Here is a 14,220-nt window from a genome sequence, read left to right on the forward strand (position 1 = left end):
TATTACAGGGGCAGTGCTGGGTGAGGGGTGACCCCGGTCCTGCACCCCCCTATATATACTGCAGGGATCCCCCATGTGGATATGACGCCCCCTGTGGCCGGGTGTATGTGGGGGTCACAGCCAGTGACAGGGGGCAGACAATGCCGCCACAAGTGACACAATCCTCCTTTTATTTGAAGCACAATGCCGGAGAGCAAAGCCGCTTCTGTGTGTGAATGGAGTCACCTCCCTGCGCCCAGTCATTCCCCTGTATTACACCCTGGGAAGTTCCTGCAAAGTTTATAATATGCTCCCAAAAAGTGAGCCTGTGCCCAAAGGCTGCCAGCTGCCTGCCTGCCCCATACCCACAGCTGCATGCCCAGTACCCACAGTCTGCCCCATACCCACAGCTGCATGCCCAGTACCCACAGCCTGCCCCATACCCACAGCTGCATGCCCAGTACCCACAGTCTGCCCCATACCCACAGCTGCATGCCCAGTACCCACAGCCTGCCCCATACCCACAGCTGCATGCCCAGTACCCACAGTCTGCCCCATACCCACAGCTGCATGCCCAGTACCCACAGCCTGCCCCATACCCACAGCTGCATGCCCAGTACCCACAGCCTGCCCCATACTCATTGCATGTGCCCAGTACCCACAGCCTGCCCCATACTCATTGCATGTGCCCAGTACCCACAGCCTGCCCCATAGCAATAGTGTGCCCAAAGGCTGCCATCTGCATGCCCAGTACCCACAGCCTGCCTGCTCCATACCTACAGCTGCATGCCCAGTACCCACAGCCTGCCCCATACCCACAGCTGCATGCCCAGTACCCACAGCCTGCCCCATACCCACAGCTGCATGCCCAGTACCCACAGCCTGCCTGCTCCATACCTACAGCTGCATGCCCAGTACCCACAGCCTGCCCCATACCCACAGCTGCATGCCCAGTACCCACAGCCTGCCCCATACCCACAGCTGCATGCCCAGTACCCACAGCCTGCCCCATACCCACAGCTGCATGCCCAGTACCCACAGCCTGCCCCATACCCACAGCTGCATGCCCAGTACCCCCAGCCTGCCCCATACCCACAGCTGCATGCCCAGTACCCACAGCCTGCCCCATACCCACAGCTGCATGCCCAGTACCCACAGCCTGCCCCATAGCAATAGTGTGCCCAAAGGCTGCCAACTGCATGCCCAGTACCCACAGCCTGCCTGCTCCATACCCACAGCTGCATGCCCAGTACCCACAGCCTGCCCCATACCCACAGCTGCATGCCCAGTACCCACAGCCTGCCCCATACCTACAGCTGCATGCCCAGTACCCACAGCCTGCCCCATACCCACAGCTGCATGCCCAGTACCCACAGCCTGCCCCATACCCACAGCTGCATGCCCAGTACCCACAGCCTGCCCCATACCCACAGCTGCATGCCCAGTACCCACAGCCTGCCCCATACCCACAGCTGCATGCCCAGTACCCACAGTCTGCCCCATACCCACAGCTGCATGCCCAGTACCCACAGCCTGCCCCATACCCACAGCTGCATGCCCAGTACCCACAGCCTGCCCCATACTCATTGCATGTGCCCAGTACCCACAGCCTGCCCCATACTCATTGCATGTGCCCAGTACCCACAGCCTGCCCCATAGCAATAGTGTGCCCAAAGGCTGCCATCTGCATGCCCAGTACCCACAGCCTGCCTGCTCCATACCTACAGCTGCATGCCCAGTACCCACAGCCTGCCCCATACCCACAGCTGCATGCCCAGTACCCACAGCCTGCCCCATACCCACAGCTGCATGCCCAGTACCCACAGCCTGCCTGCTCCATACCTACAGCTGCATGCCCAGTACCCACAGCCTGCCCCATACCCACAGCTGCATGCCCAGTACCCACAGCCTGCCCCATACCCACAGCTGCATGCCCAGTACCCACAGCCTGCCTGCTCCATACCCACAGCTGCATGCCCAGTACCCCCAGCCTGCCCCATACCCACAGCTGCATGCCCAGTACCCACAGCCTGCCCCATACCCACAGCTGCATGCCCAGTACCCACAGCCTGCCCCATAGCAATAGTGTGCCCAAAGGCTGCCAACTGCATGCCCAGTACCCACAGCCTGCCTGCTCCATACCCACAGCTGCATGCCCAGTACCCACAGCCTGCCCCATACCCACAGCTGCATGCCCAGTACCCACAGCCTGCCCCATACCTACAGCTGCATGCCCAGTACCCACAGCCTGCCCCATACCCACAGCTGCATGCCCAGTACCCACAGCCTGCCCCATACCCACAGCTGCATGCCCAGTACCCACAGCCTGCCCCATACCCACAGCTGCATGCCCAGTACCCACAGCCTGCCCCATACCCACAGCTGCATGCCCAGTACCCACAGCCTGCCTGCTCCATACCCACAGCTGCATGCCCAGTACCCACAGCCTGCCCCATACCTACAGCTGCATGCCCAGTACCCACAGCCTGCCCCATACCCACAGCTGCATGCCCAGTACCCACAGCCTGCCCCATACCCACAGCTGCATGCCCAGTACCCACAGCCTGCCCCATACCCACAGCTGCATGCCCAGTACCCACAGCCTGCCCCATACCCACAGCTGCATGCCCAGTACCCACAGCCTGCCTGCTCCATACCCACAGCTGCATGCCCAGTACCCACAGCCTGCCCCATACCTACAGCTGCATGCCCAGTACCCACAGCCTGCCCCATAGCAATAGTGTGCCCAAAGGCTGCCAACTGCATGCCCAGTACCCACAGCCTTCCCCGTACTCATTGCATGTGCCCAGTACCCACAGCCTGCCCCATAGCCATTGCATCGCCCGCAGGCTGCCTGCCCTAGTACAGAGAGCTTGTATGCATGGCAGAGCTTACCTGCTGGATGCCACCCTCCCCACAGCTTACCAGCTACATGCCTTTGTATCCAGAGCCTGCACCCACCTACATACAGCCTGTGCCTGGGGGCTGCCTGCTGCGTGCCCCTATACCCAGATCAGAACACCAGTCTGGTACATGCCCCTTATCCACAGTAAGTCAGATACATTCCTCTAGTCAAAGCCACATGCTTCTCTATACAGAGCCTGTGCCATGAATGTCCCTGTACTCAGAGGCTGCTCGCTGTGTGCCACCCGACCCAGAGCCCGCACCTAGCCTGTCCTCATACCCAGAGCCTGCACCTAGCCTGTCCTCATACCCAGAGCCCGCACCTAGCCTGTCCTCATACCCAGAGCCCGCACCTAGCCTGTCCTCATACCCAGAGCCCGCACCTAGCCTGTCCTCATACCCAGAGCCCGCACCTAGCCTGTCCTCATACCCAGAGCCCGCACCTAGCCTGTCCTCATACCCAGAGCCCGCACCTAGCCTGTCCTCATACCCAGAGCCCGCACCTAGCCTGTCCTCATACCCAGAGCCCGCACCTAGCCTGTCCTCATGCCTATAGACTATACCCAAAGACTGTGCCATGAAGATCCCTTTACTCAGAGGCCTGTCCTCATACCCAGAGCCTGCACCTAGCCTGTCCTCATACCCAGAGCCTGCGCCTAGCCTGTCCTAATACCCAGAGCCTGCGCCTAGCCTGTCCTCATACCCAGAGCCTGCACCTAGCCTGTCCTCATACCCAGAGCCCGCACCTAGCCTGTCCTCATACCCAGAGCCTGCGCCTAGCCTGTCCTAATACCCAGAGCCTGCGCCTAGCCTGTCCTCATACCCAGAGCCTGCACCTAGCCTGTCCTCATACCTATAGACTATACCCAGAGCCTGCACCTAGCCTGTCCTCATACCCAGAGCCTGCGCCTAGCCTGTCCTCATACCCAGAGCCCGCACCTAGCCTGTCCTCATACCCAGAGCCCGCACCTAGCCTGTCCTCATACCCAGAGCCCGCACCTAGCCTGTCCTCATACCCAGAGCCTGCACCTAGCCTGTCCTCATACCCAGAGCCTGCGCCTAGCCTGTCCTAATACCCAGAGCCTGCGCCTAGCCTGTCCTCATACCCAGAGCCTGCACCTAGCCTGTCCTCATACCCAGAGCCCGCACCTAGCCTGTCCTCATACCCAGAGCCTGCGCCTAGCCTGTCCTAATACCCAGAGCCTGCACCTAGCCTGTCCTCATACCCAGAGCCTGCACCTAGCCTGTCCTCATACCCAGAGCCTGCGCCTAGCCTGTCCTCATACCCAGAGCCCGCACCTAGCCTGTCCTCATACCCAGAGCCCGCACCTAGCCTGTCCTCATACCCAGAGCCCGCACCTAGCCTGTCCTCATACCCAGAGCCTGCACCTAGCCTGTCCTCATACCCAGAGCCTGCACCTAGCCTGTCCTCATACCCAGAGCCCGCACCTAGCCTGTCCTCATACCCAGAGCCCGCACCTAGCCTGTCCTCATACCCAGAGCCCGCACCTAGCCTGTCCTCATACCCAGAGCCCGCACCTAGCCTGTCCTCATACCCAGAGCCTGCACCTAGCCTGTCCTCATACCCAGAGCCTGCACCTAGCCTGTCCTCATACCCAGAGCCCGCACCTAGCCTGTCCTCATACCCAGAGCCCGCACCTAGCCTGTCCTCATACCCAGAGCCTGCGCCTAGCCTGTTCTCATACCCAGAGCCTGTTCTCATGCCTAGAGACTATACCCAGAGCCTGCCTGCTATTTGCCCCATATTCAGACCCTGAAATTAAAGTCTACTTGTTGCATGTGCAGGACCCCGTCCAGTTATCCAGGGACTTGTATCCTAAGTCTGCTCGCTAAATGCCCCCATTCCCATCCCTGATGTCCGACATCTTCCCTGTCCCTATACACAGAGCCAGTCTTTATCTCATTGCCGTTCCTATAAGTTATCCATACAACCTCTGGACCGATCATGAGATCTATGGGACAGTAAAGAAACATCTGGAACATGTCTGGGTGAATTCACACTTACACTTATGTAGGTATCAGGGCTGCACTTGTGCGCACATTTGATGCTATAGGACTATAGGGACAATGGGTGATCAGATGTTACAGCTGCACAAGATGATATATATATCTGTGGCTATAGGCCGTTATTAGGAGAGTGAGCTCTCTGGTATCAGCCACTTTATCTGTCCATCTATCGGAGGTGAGAAGCTCATCCCCTCCCATAGTCTGAGCACAGGCTGTTATCCCAGGGACCGCTCCTCACACTGATAGGACATGAGAGGACTGAGGGTCAGAGATGAGAGGACTGAGGGTCTGACTGAGCAGCTGGAGTGATAGAGTCATCCAGGGTGAGGAGGAATCAGAGACCATCACTTCCTCCAGAGCATTGCTCACAGGTTAACTCTTCCATCCCCATCCTGCAGCCATGGCACAAGCCTCTTGTTTGCATTGAAGTTGTCGCTGTTAAGAACATTTTGTGCAGGGATCGGGAGTTTGTGAAGAAAGTTTGTTTTAGACTTAATCCTGCACAATCTGGAAGTGAAAACAGGATGGAAGTGGATGTAAGGGCTGCATGCTGGATGCAGCCGAGGGGGGACGGATCGCAGGCAGCCGAGGGGGCACAGATCGCAGGCAGCTGGGGGGGACGGATTGCAGGCAGCCGAGGGGGGGGGACAGATCGCAGACAGCCGAGGGGGGGGGGGACAGATCGCAGGCAGCCGAAGGGGGGGGACAGATCGCAGGCAGCTGAGGGGGGGGGGGGGACAGATCGCAGGCAGCCGAGGGGGGGGGGGGACAGATCGCAGGCAGCCGAGGGTGGGGGGGGACAGATCGCAGGCAGCCGAGGGGGGGAGATGGATCGCAGGCAGCTGGTAGGGGGGACAGATCACAGGCAGCCGAGGGGGGGACAGATCGCAGGCAGCCGAGGGGGGGGGGGAGACGGATCGCAGGCAGCTGGTGGGGGGGACAAATAGCAGGCAGCCGAGGGGGGGGGAACGGATCGCAGGCAGCTGGTGGGGGGGACAAATCGCAGGCAGCCGAGGGGGGGGGGACAGATCGCAGGCAGCCGAGGGGGGGACAGATCGCGGGCAGCCGAGGGGGGGGGGGAGACGGATCGCAGGCAGCTGGTGGGGGAGACAAATCGCAGGCAGCCGAGGGGGGGGCGGATCGCAGGCAGCTGGTGGGGGGGACAAATCGCAGGCAGCTGAGGGGGGGGGGGGGGACAGATCGCAGGCAGCTGGGGGAGACAGATCGCAGGCAGCCGAGGGGGGGACGGATCGCAAGCAGCTGGAGGGGACAGATCGCAGGCAGCCGAGGGGGGGACAGATCGCATGCAGCGGAGGAGGGGACAGATCGCAGGCAGCCAAGGGGGGACGGGGGGCGGATCGCAGGCAGCTGGGCGGGACGGATCGCAGGCAGCCGAGGGGGGGCGGGGGGCGGATCGCAGGCAGCTGGGCGGGACAGATCGCAGGCAGCTGGGCGGGACAGATCGCAGGCAGCCGAGGGGGGGACAGATCGCAGGCAGCCGAGGGGGGACGGGGGGCGGATCGCAGGCAGCCGAGGGGGGGGGACAGATTGCAGGCAGCCGAGGGGGGGGTTTTTACGGATCGCAGGCAGCCGAGGGGGGGGACAGATTGCAGGCAGCCGAGGGGGGGGTTTTTACGGATCGCAGGCAGCTGGGGTACGGATCGCAGGCAGCTGGGGGGGGCAGATTGCAGGCAGCTGGGGGGGGGGCGGATTGTGCACAGATGGGGGGGGGATGGGTCACAGGCAGCTGGGGGTAACGGATTGCAGGCAACTGGGGGGGGACGGGGGGCAGATTGCAGGCAGCTGGGGGGGGACGGATCGCAGGCAGCTGGGGGGGGACGGATCGCAAGCAGCTGGGGGGGTGGATCGCAGACAACTGGGGGGGGGGTGGATCACAGGCAACTGGGGGGGGTGGATCGCAGGCAGCTGGGGGGGGGGCGGATTGCAGGCAGATGAGGGGCGGGCCCAAAAATCCACAAAGTTTCCTATTATTTCATAGTGTGAAGGAGAAGCAGCGGACGGCGATAAATGTGCAGGAAAGTGACCGGAATATTTGTGTTTATTGTTGTGGAATAAAAAAAAAAATATTTACAGTCCAGAAATACAAAAGAGGAAGGAGGAGGATTGTATAAGTGTCTGCAGGGGAAGGGCCCGGGGCCCCTGATTCTGACTCCACTATTCACACTATAAGGGCCACAGGCCCCTGGATCTGACTCTATTTACACTATAAGGGCCCCGGGCTCCTGTATATTATATATATATACTGGTCCATATACTGGCACTATCTTGTATCTTCCAGACCATAAATGTGACCCCTCAGATAGAGAAAAGATCGGGGGCCAATCAAACAATATGATAAAGTGGAATCTCGACAATCAATACGTGTAAAGTGTCCACCAACACATCTATAGTATGGAAGAACTGTAAGAAAGGGGGCCTGAGCATGTGCACAAGGGGGGATACAGAACAGCCAAGAAAGGGGGGTCTTCATAGCGTAGTGACCCCACCAGCAAAATAGTGAGTGCAGCTCTGGAGTATAATACAGGATGTAACTCAGGATCAGTGATGTAATGTATGTACACAGTGACCCCACCAGCAGAATAGTGAGTGCAGCTCTGGGGTATAATACAGGATGTAACTCAGGATCAGTAATGTAATGTAATGTACAGTGACTCCACCAGCAGAATAGTGAGTGCAGCTCTGGAGTATAATACAGAATGTAACTCATGATCGGTAATGTAATGTATGTACACAGTGACCAGTAGAATAGTGAATGCAGCTCTGGAGTCTCAGGATCAGTACTGTATATAGTGACTTGCTGTTCTATATGTGACCTGTATATGGTGGCCCTGCAGGCTCAACCTTGGAAATGTCACTTTTAGTTGCTGATCTCTTTGTTGTGCTCTGTGTCGCTGATCTCTGATCCCCCCCCCCACACACACATATTATCAGGGTTAGCGCTCCTGATGATATATATATTGTTTGAATAGGGAGTGCGCTCTTGTGGTTTCTGTATTGGTCTTAAACACACAAACTTGTGGCTTTGATTCCATTGCCGGCCGCAGGGAGCTGATCTGGTGGGATGTGAGACCCTCTTGGTGTGTGATTTACTATCAGTCATGGCTTCTTTACCCTTCCCACAGGTGTGTGTGGGGTGGGGGGGGGGTACCCCAAATGTGACCAGTTTTGCCCCTTAGGCCCAGTAGCCATTCTATTGGCTGTCTGTCAGCTTTCCCAGTAACTGATACAAGTAATGGAGGCCTGGGGAGACCATGGGCTCAGTGTCTGGCGCGTTTCATGCGGCGTTTGTTGTACTGTTTCCCCGCAGCTCGGCAGGGATTGTTCTGGTATTTTGGGGCTGGGGGTCACCTTCTTAACCAGTCATTTTCCTGTGGAATTCTAACAATTTTCTCTGCTGCAACCTGATCTGTGATGAGTCTGGAACAGCAGGAGAGCCGGACGCCGGGACCTATTACCAGCTCCCACAGAATGCCGCCCGGGATTTACAAGCTCTTTTTTCCCCTTTTTACATATTGAGGAGGGTTATTTATTATAGAGCCGCATCATCGCCAATTATTGTCTCGTCCACATTCCTGGCCGTCCCGCCAACCAACATGGTAACGCCAGTAGGCCGGGAAACCATTAAAATCAAAGGCGATAAATGACCTGATGGTTTCAGTTGTTACAAAATTTCCCGTAGATACGACGCGGTTTTGTTTCTCGACAGTGATCCCGTATCACCGTGCTACCCAGCGCTACGGAATCTGTTGGCGCTATACAAATAAATATTATTATTATTATTATTATTATTATTATTATCCTGTGAACCCCTGCGGCGGTTATATTCCAGGACTGAGGCATTGGCAACACCACGCTCTTCTAGTTTGGGCAGCCATGATGGAACGTGACCTGACCGTTGTGTTCTAGCACATCGGGATACATCCCAACCAGGTGAGGTTACACCATGGCGGCCATTACTGTATCCAGCGGCGGGACCACTTCTGATTTACTGATCCATAGACAATGTGTGAACCTAAATGTTCTCCCTTGTCTGACTCCGGCCCCACATTGTTTCCGGGAGGGGGTTATTATTTTCTGTGCATATGTTTGGAAGCCTCCGACTGTCCCTGAGGTCTCCTAAAAACTTGAATAGACTTGCAAGGTCTTCATGACATCACCTCTGAGGCACGTTCAAGTCAGGCCATTAAAAGGTTCCCAAGATATCAAATCTCCAACAGACGTTCTCCATACGGAGCCCCCGCCGCTGCCCGCAGCCTTAAAGCCGCTGCACAAGGAACCATTTCTGCTTCTTTGTCGACAACAAAGTCTCAGAAAGTTCTAAGACAGCGTAGAAGTCGATGAATCGATAAGAGAACGGGGGGGGGGGGGGGGGGGGGGGTTGGGGGGTTAGCGACACCTCTGGAGAATTTCTTCCAATTTCACAGACTTTCCGATGTACAGAGTTCTTATTTGTTTCTTATACGTTTTGCTCGTTTTATACGGTACGAAGCAGCAGAGGTACGAAGAGACTTGCGGCCGCCTCACCTCTCACTCCACTTTACCTGCGGTCATTTATGATGCAGTTTTGTTGTGATTTCAGCTAAATGGCTGTACAACCTGCATTGTACCAACACGTCCGGTACACGGCCACGTCCGTGTGCTTTCTGATGATAATGTGAATTTATGCCAGATTTGCTATGGGTAATAGTAAACTGCTGGGTGTCAGGAAGCTGCACCTCTCCCGCCAAAGTCCCGCCAACATCCGAGAACGTGCCATGAGTCACAAATGAAGGATTGTGAGAAATTTTGTACTGTTAGTTAAAGGGATACTCCGGAGAAAAGAAAAGTTTTTAAATCAGCTGTTATATAGATCTGTAATATACTTCTGTTAAAAAATCTCCAGTCTTCCAGTACTTATCAGTTGGAGTATGTCCTGCAGGAAGTGGTGTATTCTTTCCAGTCTGACAGTGCTCTCTGCTGCCACCTCTGTCCATGTCGGGAACTGTCCAGAGCAGTAGCAAATCCCCATAGAAAACCTCTCCTGCTCTGGACAGTTCCTGACATGGACAGAGGTGGCAGCAGAGAGCACTGTGTCAGACTGGAGAGAATACACCACTTCCTGCAGGACATACAGCAGCTGATAAGTACAGGAAGACTGAAGATTTTTAAACAGAAATAAATTAAAAATCTATTTGATTTTCTGTCACCAGGTGATCTGAAAGAAAACATTTTTTGCCGGAGTACCCCTTTAAGTTGCAATACCACAAACAACCTGTGGACAGATGTGGGGCTATTTGTGGATCAGAGCAGCCATTTTTTTGGGTGAATTTTGTAACCCCTGATAAATGTAAAGGCCAAAGACCCTCACAGCTGTATCCAGTCCAGACAATGCTCTGTGAGCTAAACTGCCTGGAGCTCAGAATGATACAACAATCTGCAGAGTGTATACCATTCACAGGGGATGGATGCTGGTGAGATGACAAGACAGAAGGGAAAGCATCTGCTCCATTCCAGTTTTTGGTGGTTTTGCGATTTGGCCACCATTAGGAATCATTGGCACCACCCTGTCCTCAGGTTGTGTCTGGTATTACAATCCTGCTCCATTTCAATGGAACTCAGCTGCAACACAGACTGAGGACAGGGGTGGCGCCGTTATGTTTTTTGTAATCGTCCATGGTTGGTTACATGATGGGTGGTGGAGGGCCTGGGGTAACTGCCCTATTTGCCCCGGGGTAGCTTGTGTGTTGTCTCCGGGCGGCCTTTGCTCAGGTTTTGCTGGCGTCTCACTTACTTTTGCAGATTTCTCATTTTATGTTCGTATCCAGATGAAATCAGTTTCTCGACAACCATGAAAACTCCCAACAACTCCCATCAATAACTTTTCCCCATCAAGGTTTACAAGCCGATAAACAGGCAGAAGATGCAGATTTCTGTAGCGAATAAAAAAGTGCGGCTCCTGCGCCGGGGGCCGTTCCTCTAAATATTATTTATCCTGGGAGCGGAGGGCGGGATCCGGGGTATAAACTGTTTCATTGTGCAGAATTCCGGAGAGCAGGGAAAAAAATCGTATTTTTTTAGCGCACGGCATGAAAAGGAATTTAAACAAATATTGTGCTCCCTGCGACGGCCGGTGCCAAAAAATAAAGTAAATAGGGGGCGCTAATCCAAAATATACTGGGGCGGGGGGGACGGGGGGCTCTGGCACTCTCACTACTCACAGAGGGGGATTGTAGGAATCAACTGGATCCTCACCCCAGGATCAGTCACAACACTGAGCGACCCAATGCGGCTATCCCCCCCCCCCATGTAATAATGTGTAATATGAAGCAACACACCATGGGGAGTTCTGAGACTGTATCACACATCAGAGGCTTAGATACATTACTCCGTCTGATACTGTGTCTCAGAAGACAGTATCACACATAAGAGGAGTAGGTACAGTGATTCAGTAGACAGTATCTCACATTGTAGGCTTAGATACATTGCCTCAACAGACAATATCACATAGAAGTGGCTTAGATACAGCACCTCGGTACACAGTATTCTTATTATGCTTATATACCAAGGTTCAGCAGACGGTATCATACATAAAAGAATTAGATACAGCAGCCCATTAGGCAGTATCCTACATGATAGGCTTAGATACAACAGCTCAGCAGACACGTAAGACAGATACATTGGCTCAACAGACTAAAGATGCTAAATCCAAGCAGGCAGTATCACACATTGTAGGCTTAGATACATTGCCTCAGCAGAAAAAGAGACTTAAGTGGCTTAGATACAGTACGTTGGTGCACAGTATCTATAATAGACTTAGATACTTAGTAGACAGTATTGAACATAAGAGGCTTGGATACAGCACCTCAGCCCACAGTATCACGCATAATAGGCTTAGATACTGAGAATCAGTAGACAATATTACACTTAATGGGCTTGGATATATCTGTTCAGCAAACTGTATCACACTTAATAAGATAAGATACACTGGTCCAATGGGCAGTATCTAACACGATCGTCTCTAACAACTATCGTTCTGTGTAATATGGCGAACGATTTCAGGTTAATGATAAACAATCTCGTTTGCGATCATTAATCGTTAGTCGTTATCCGTTAAAAATCGCTCTGTGTAATAGGACCCTTAGAGTGCAAGCTCTTTGTCCAAGCATCAGAGATGAGAGGTCTGGTTTGGAGGTTTTACGGGGTCAGAAGTCTGTCGGAGGAGTCCCCCCCCCCATTCTTGGAGGAGTCCCCCCATTCTTGGAGGAGTCCCCCCTATTCTCGCCGGGTTCCTCCAGCTTCTCCAGGTCCAGTCAGGATTAATGACTTAATTGGGGCGGTTTAACCCCTGAGTGGCTGGTAAATATTTAAGCCCCCTTTTTTTATGCTGGGGGGTTGTGCCAGAGTTACTGTCAGTATCCGCTGCGGAGGATTAACATGAGAATAAAGCCGCTGTCACCTCCATTGTCCTGGATGCGGAGTTCCAGCGGTTACAGAGAATGGGAGCCTGAATCTAAAGAAATGACACTCTATTCAGGGGGCTGTGCGTTCCCAGCCCCAGGAGCAGAGTATACGGGGGCAGCTATATCTGACCACCACGCTGCCTACACTCCACTACATTATACTGTCTGCACAAATCCTTGCACGGTGCTTTTACTTTTGCAATTGATCCGTTTCTTGCTGCATTTATACTGCGATCGTGCACAGAGTAGATCCCAGATCACGGAGGATCCTGTCCACCAAACATTATAATTTGGTCACTAACAATCATCAGTAGTGATGTTCTGCCTTCATTCATCTACATTTCAATGTTTCTGGGATCAGAAGCTTGTCACTCAGCTTTCCCCGGATACTGAGTGGCTGTCTTAATAACTATAAAGTGCATAATGGCTTTAGGAAAACTGATGTCACCTCTGGGGTAATCGGCATAGTATTTTTTTCCCCCATCTAAACATCTGCTATTTGTGGGCATGAGTCCAGTGGGTGGTCCTGCTTGGTGATTGACAGCTGAGTGTGCAGACGTACATGTGGAGACTTAAAGGCCATTGCTGGGAATTGTGGGAAGAAAGGCTAGGCCTCCAGCCAACACCCTGCTCTGCACTGAAGAGGGGCAACCACCCCGAGACAGCTGTCTGCAGATGGCCAGGCTTTTCTTTTGGAGAGGTTTTTGCCTTGGCACAGATCCCCAGTCAATGTTCTAAGACTCGTAGATGGAGTGAGACCCTGACTTGAAGGGACACTACTTTACCTAAGAGGTGAGAGAGCTATTTGCATATTGAATTTTTCAAGACATTTTCTATGCAAATCACAATTGGCTCTCTTGCCGTAAACAGAGTTTCCCTTAGTCGGATACGAATGGGTTGCGTCCACTCCTCTCCAAAAGACATAGAGAAGGGGTGGAGGGAATTGGGATTGTGCTAATGGTAGACAAAAAAAAAAAAGAAGTGATAGATGTGGATGAATACAGTGATGACACCACCCGGGCCTGATTGGCACTATGGGAGCAGGGCCTGATTGGGGCTATGGGAGCGGGCCTGATTGGGGCTATGGGAGCGGGGCCTGATTGGGGCTATGGGAGCGGGGCCTGATTGGGGCTATGGGAGCGGGGCCTGATTGGCCCCTGATTGGACCTATAGAGAGGTCCACCAATCACTGGTTAGGACCACCCACAGGACTCCTAGGCCCAGAACGATCCCAGGATTACAAGAAATAAACGACTAGTCCTTCTGAACTTAATATCAATCAGCTTGTTCCACTTTAACACTGGGTGATCGCAGATCGGACTGCATTTCCAAGGTGACAGGTTCCCTTTAAGCTGCCGGCTGATACCTGATACAATAGCTCGCAGCCTGCACCGTACATTATTATAATCTAATTGGCGGTGACAGTGACTCCCCAGTGAAGGCGTTTTTGCCGCTCTCATGTTACCTGACTACATGATGAATTGTGTGCACTTATAGATTTGTGCTGCGCACAGTGATATCCGGTATCTGCTCTGCATTAACATACTTCTGCGCCCGCCGCTCTTAACCCTTCCCTGGCCGCCGGCGAGCAGCCCGGACCGTGGGGTACAAGTTAAGCTGTTTTCTTAGTAAATAAGAGGAGGCTGAAGAGCTCTCAGGACAAGTAGCCGCTCTCTGCGCTGACACAATGCGATAAGTCACATCCAGCGGGGACGGCGGCGAGGCCTGGAGGACACTTGTGTTAAGCTGAATTGATTGAATTTTAATGGCTATTAGCGGCCATGAATAGCAATGATTTTATGGGGCGTCTTGTGCAGGCTCGACATTAACAAGCAGAGAGAGAGCATTG

At 54.0% G+C, this 14,220-nt stretch overlaps 1 protein-coding gene and 1 long non-coding RNA gene across 9 annotated transcripts in view; one reads left to right on the forward strand and one right to left on the reverse strand.

Moving 5' to 3' along the window:
* GLI2 (GLI family zinc finger 2) overlaps window positions 1–14,220 on the forward strand; it is a 452,275-nt gene that overhangs the window by 348,182 nt on the left and 89,873 nt on the right. The gene's annotated exons all lie outside the window — the stretch shown is intronic.
* LOC138800628 (uncharacterized) overlaps window positions 1–14,220 on the reverse strand; it is a 208,803-nt gene that overhangs the window by 76,201 nt on the left and 118,382 nt on the right. The window lies entirely within an intron of this gene.

This window comes from Dendropsophus ebraccatus, chromosome 9, assembly GCF_027789765.1.
Source record: "Dendropsophus ebraccatus isolate aDenEbr1 chromosome 9, aDenEbr1.pat, whole genome shotgun sequence".
NCBI lineage: Eukaryota > Metazoa > Chordata > Amphibia > Anura > Hylidae > Dendropsophus > Dendropsophus ebraccatus.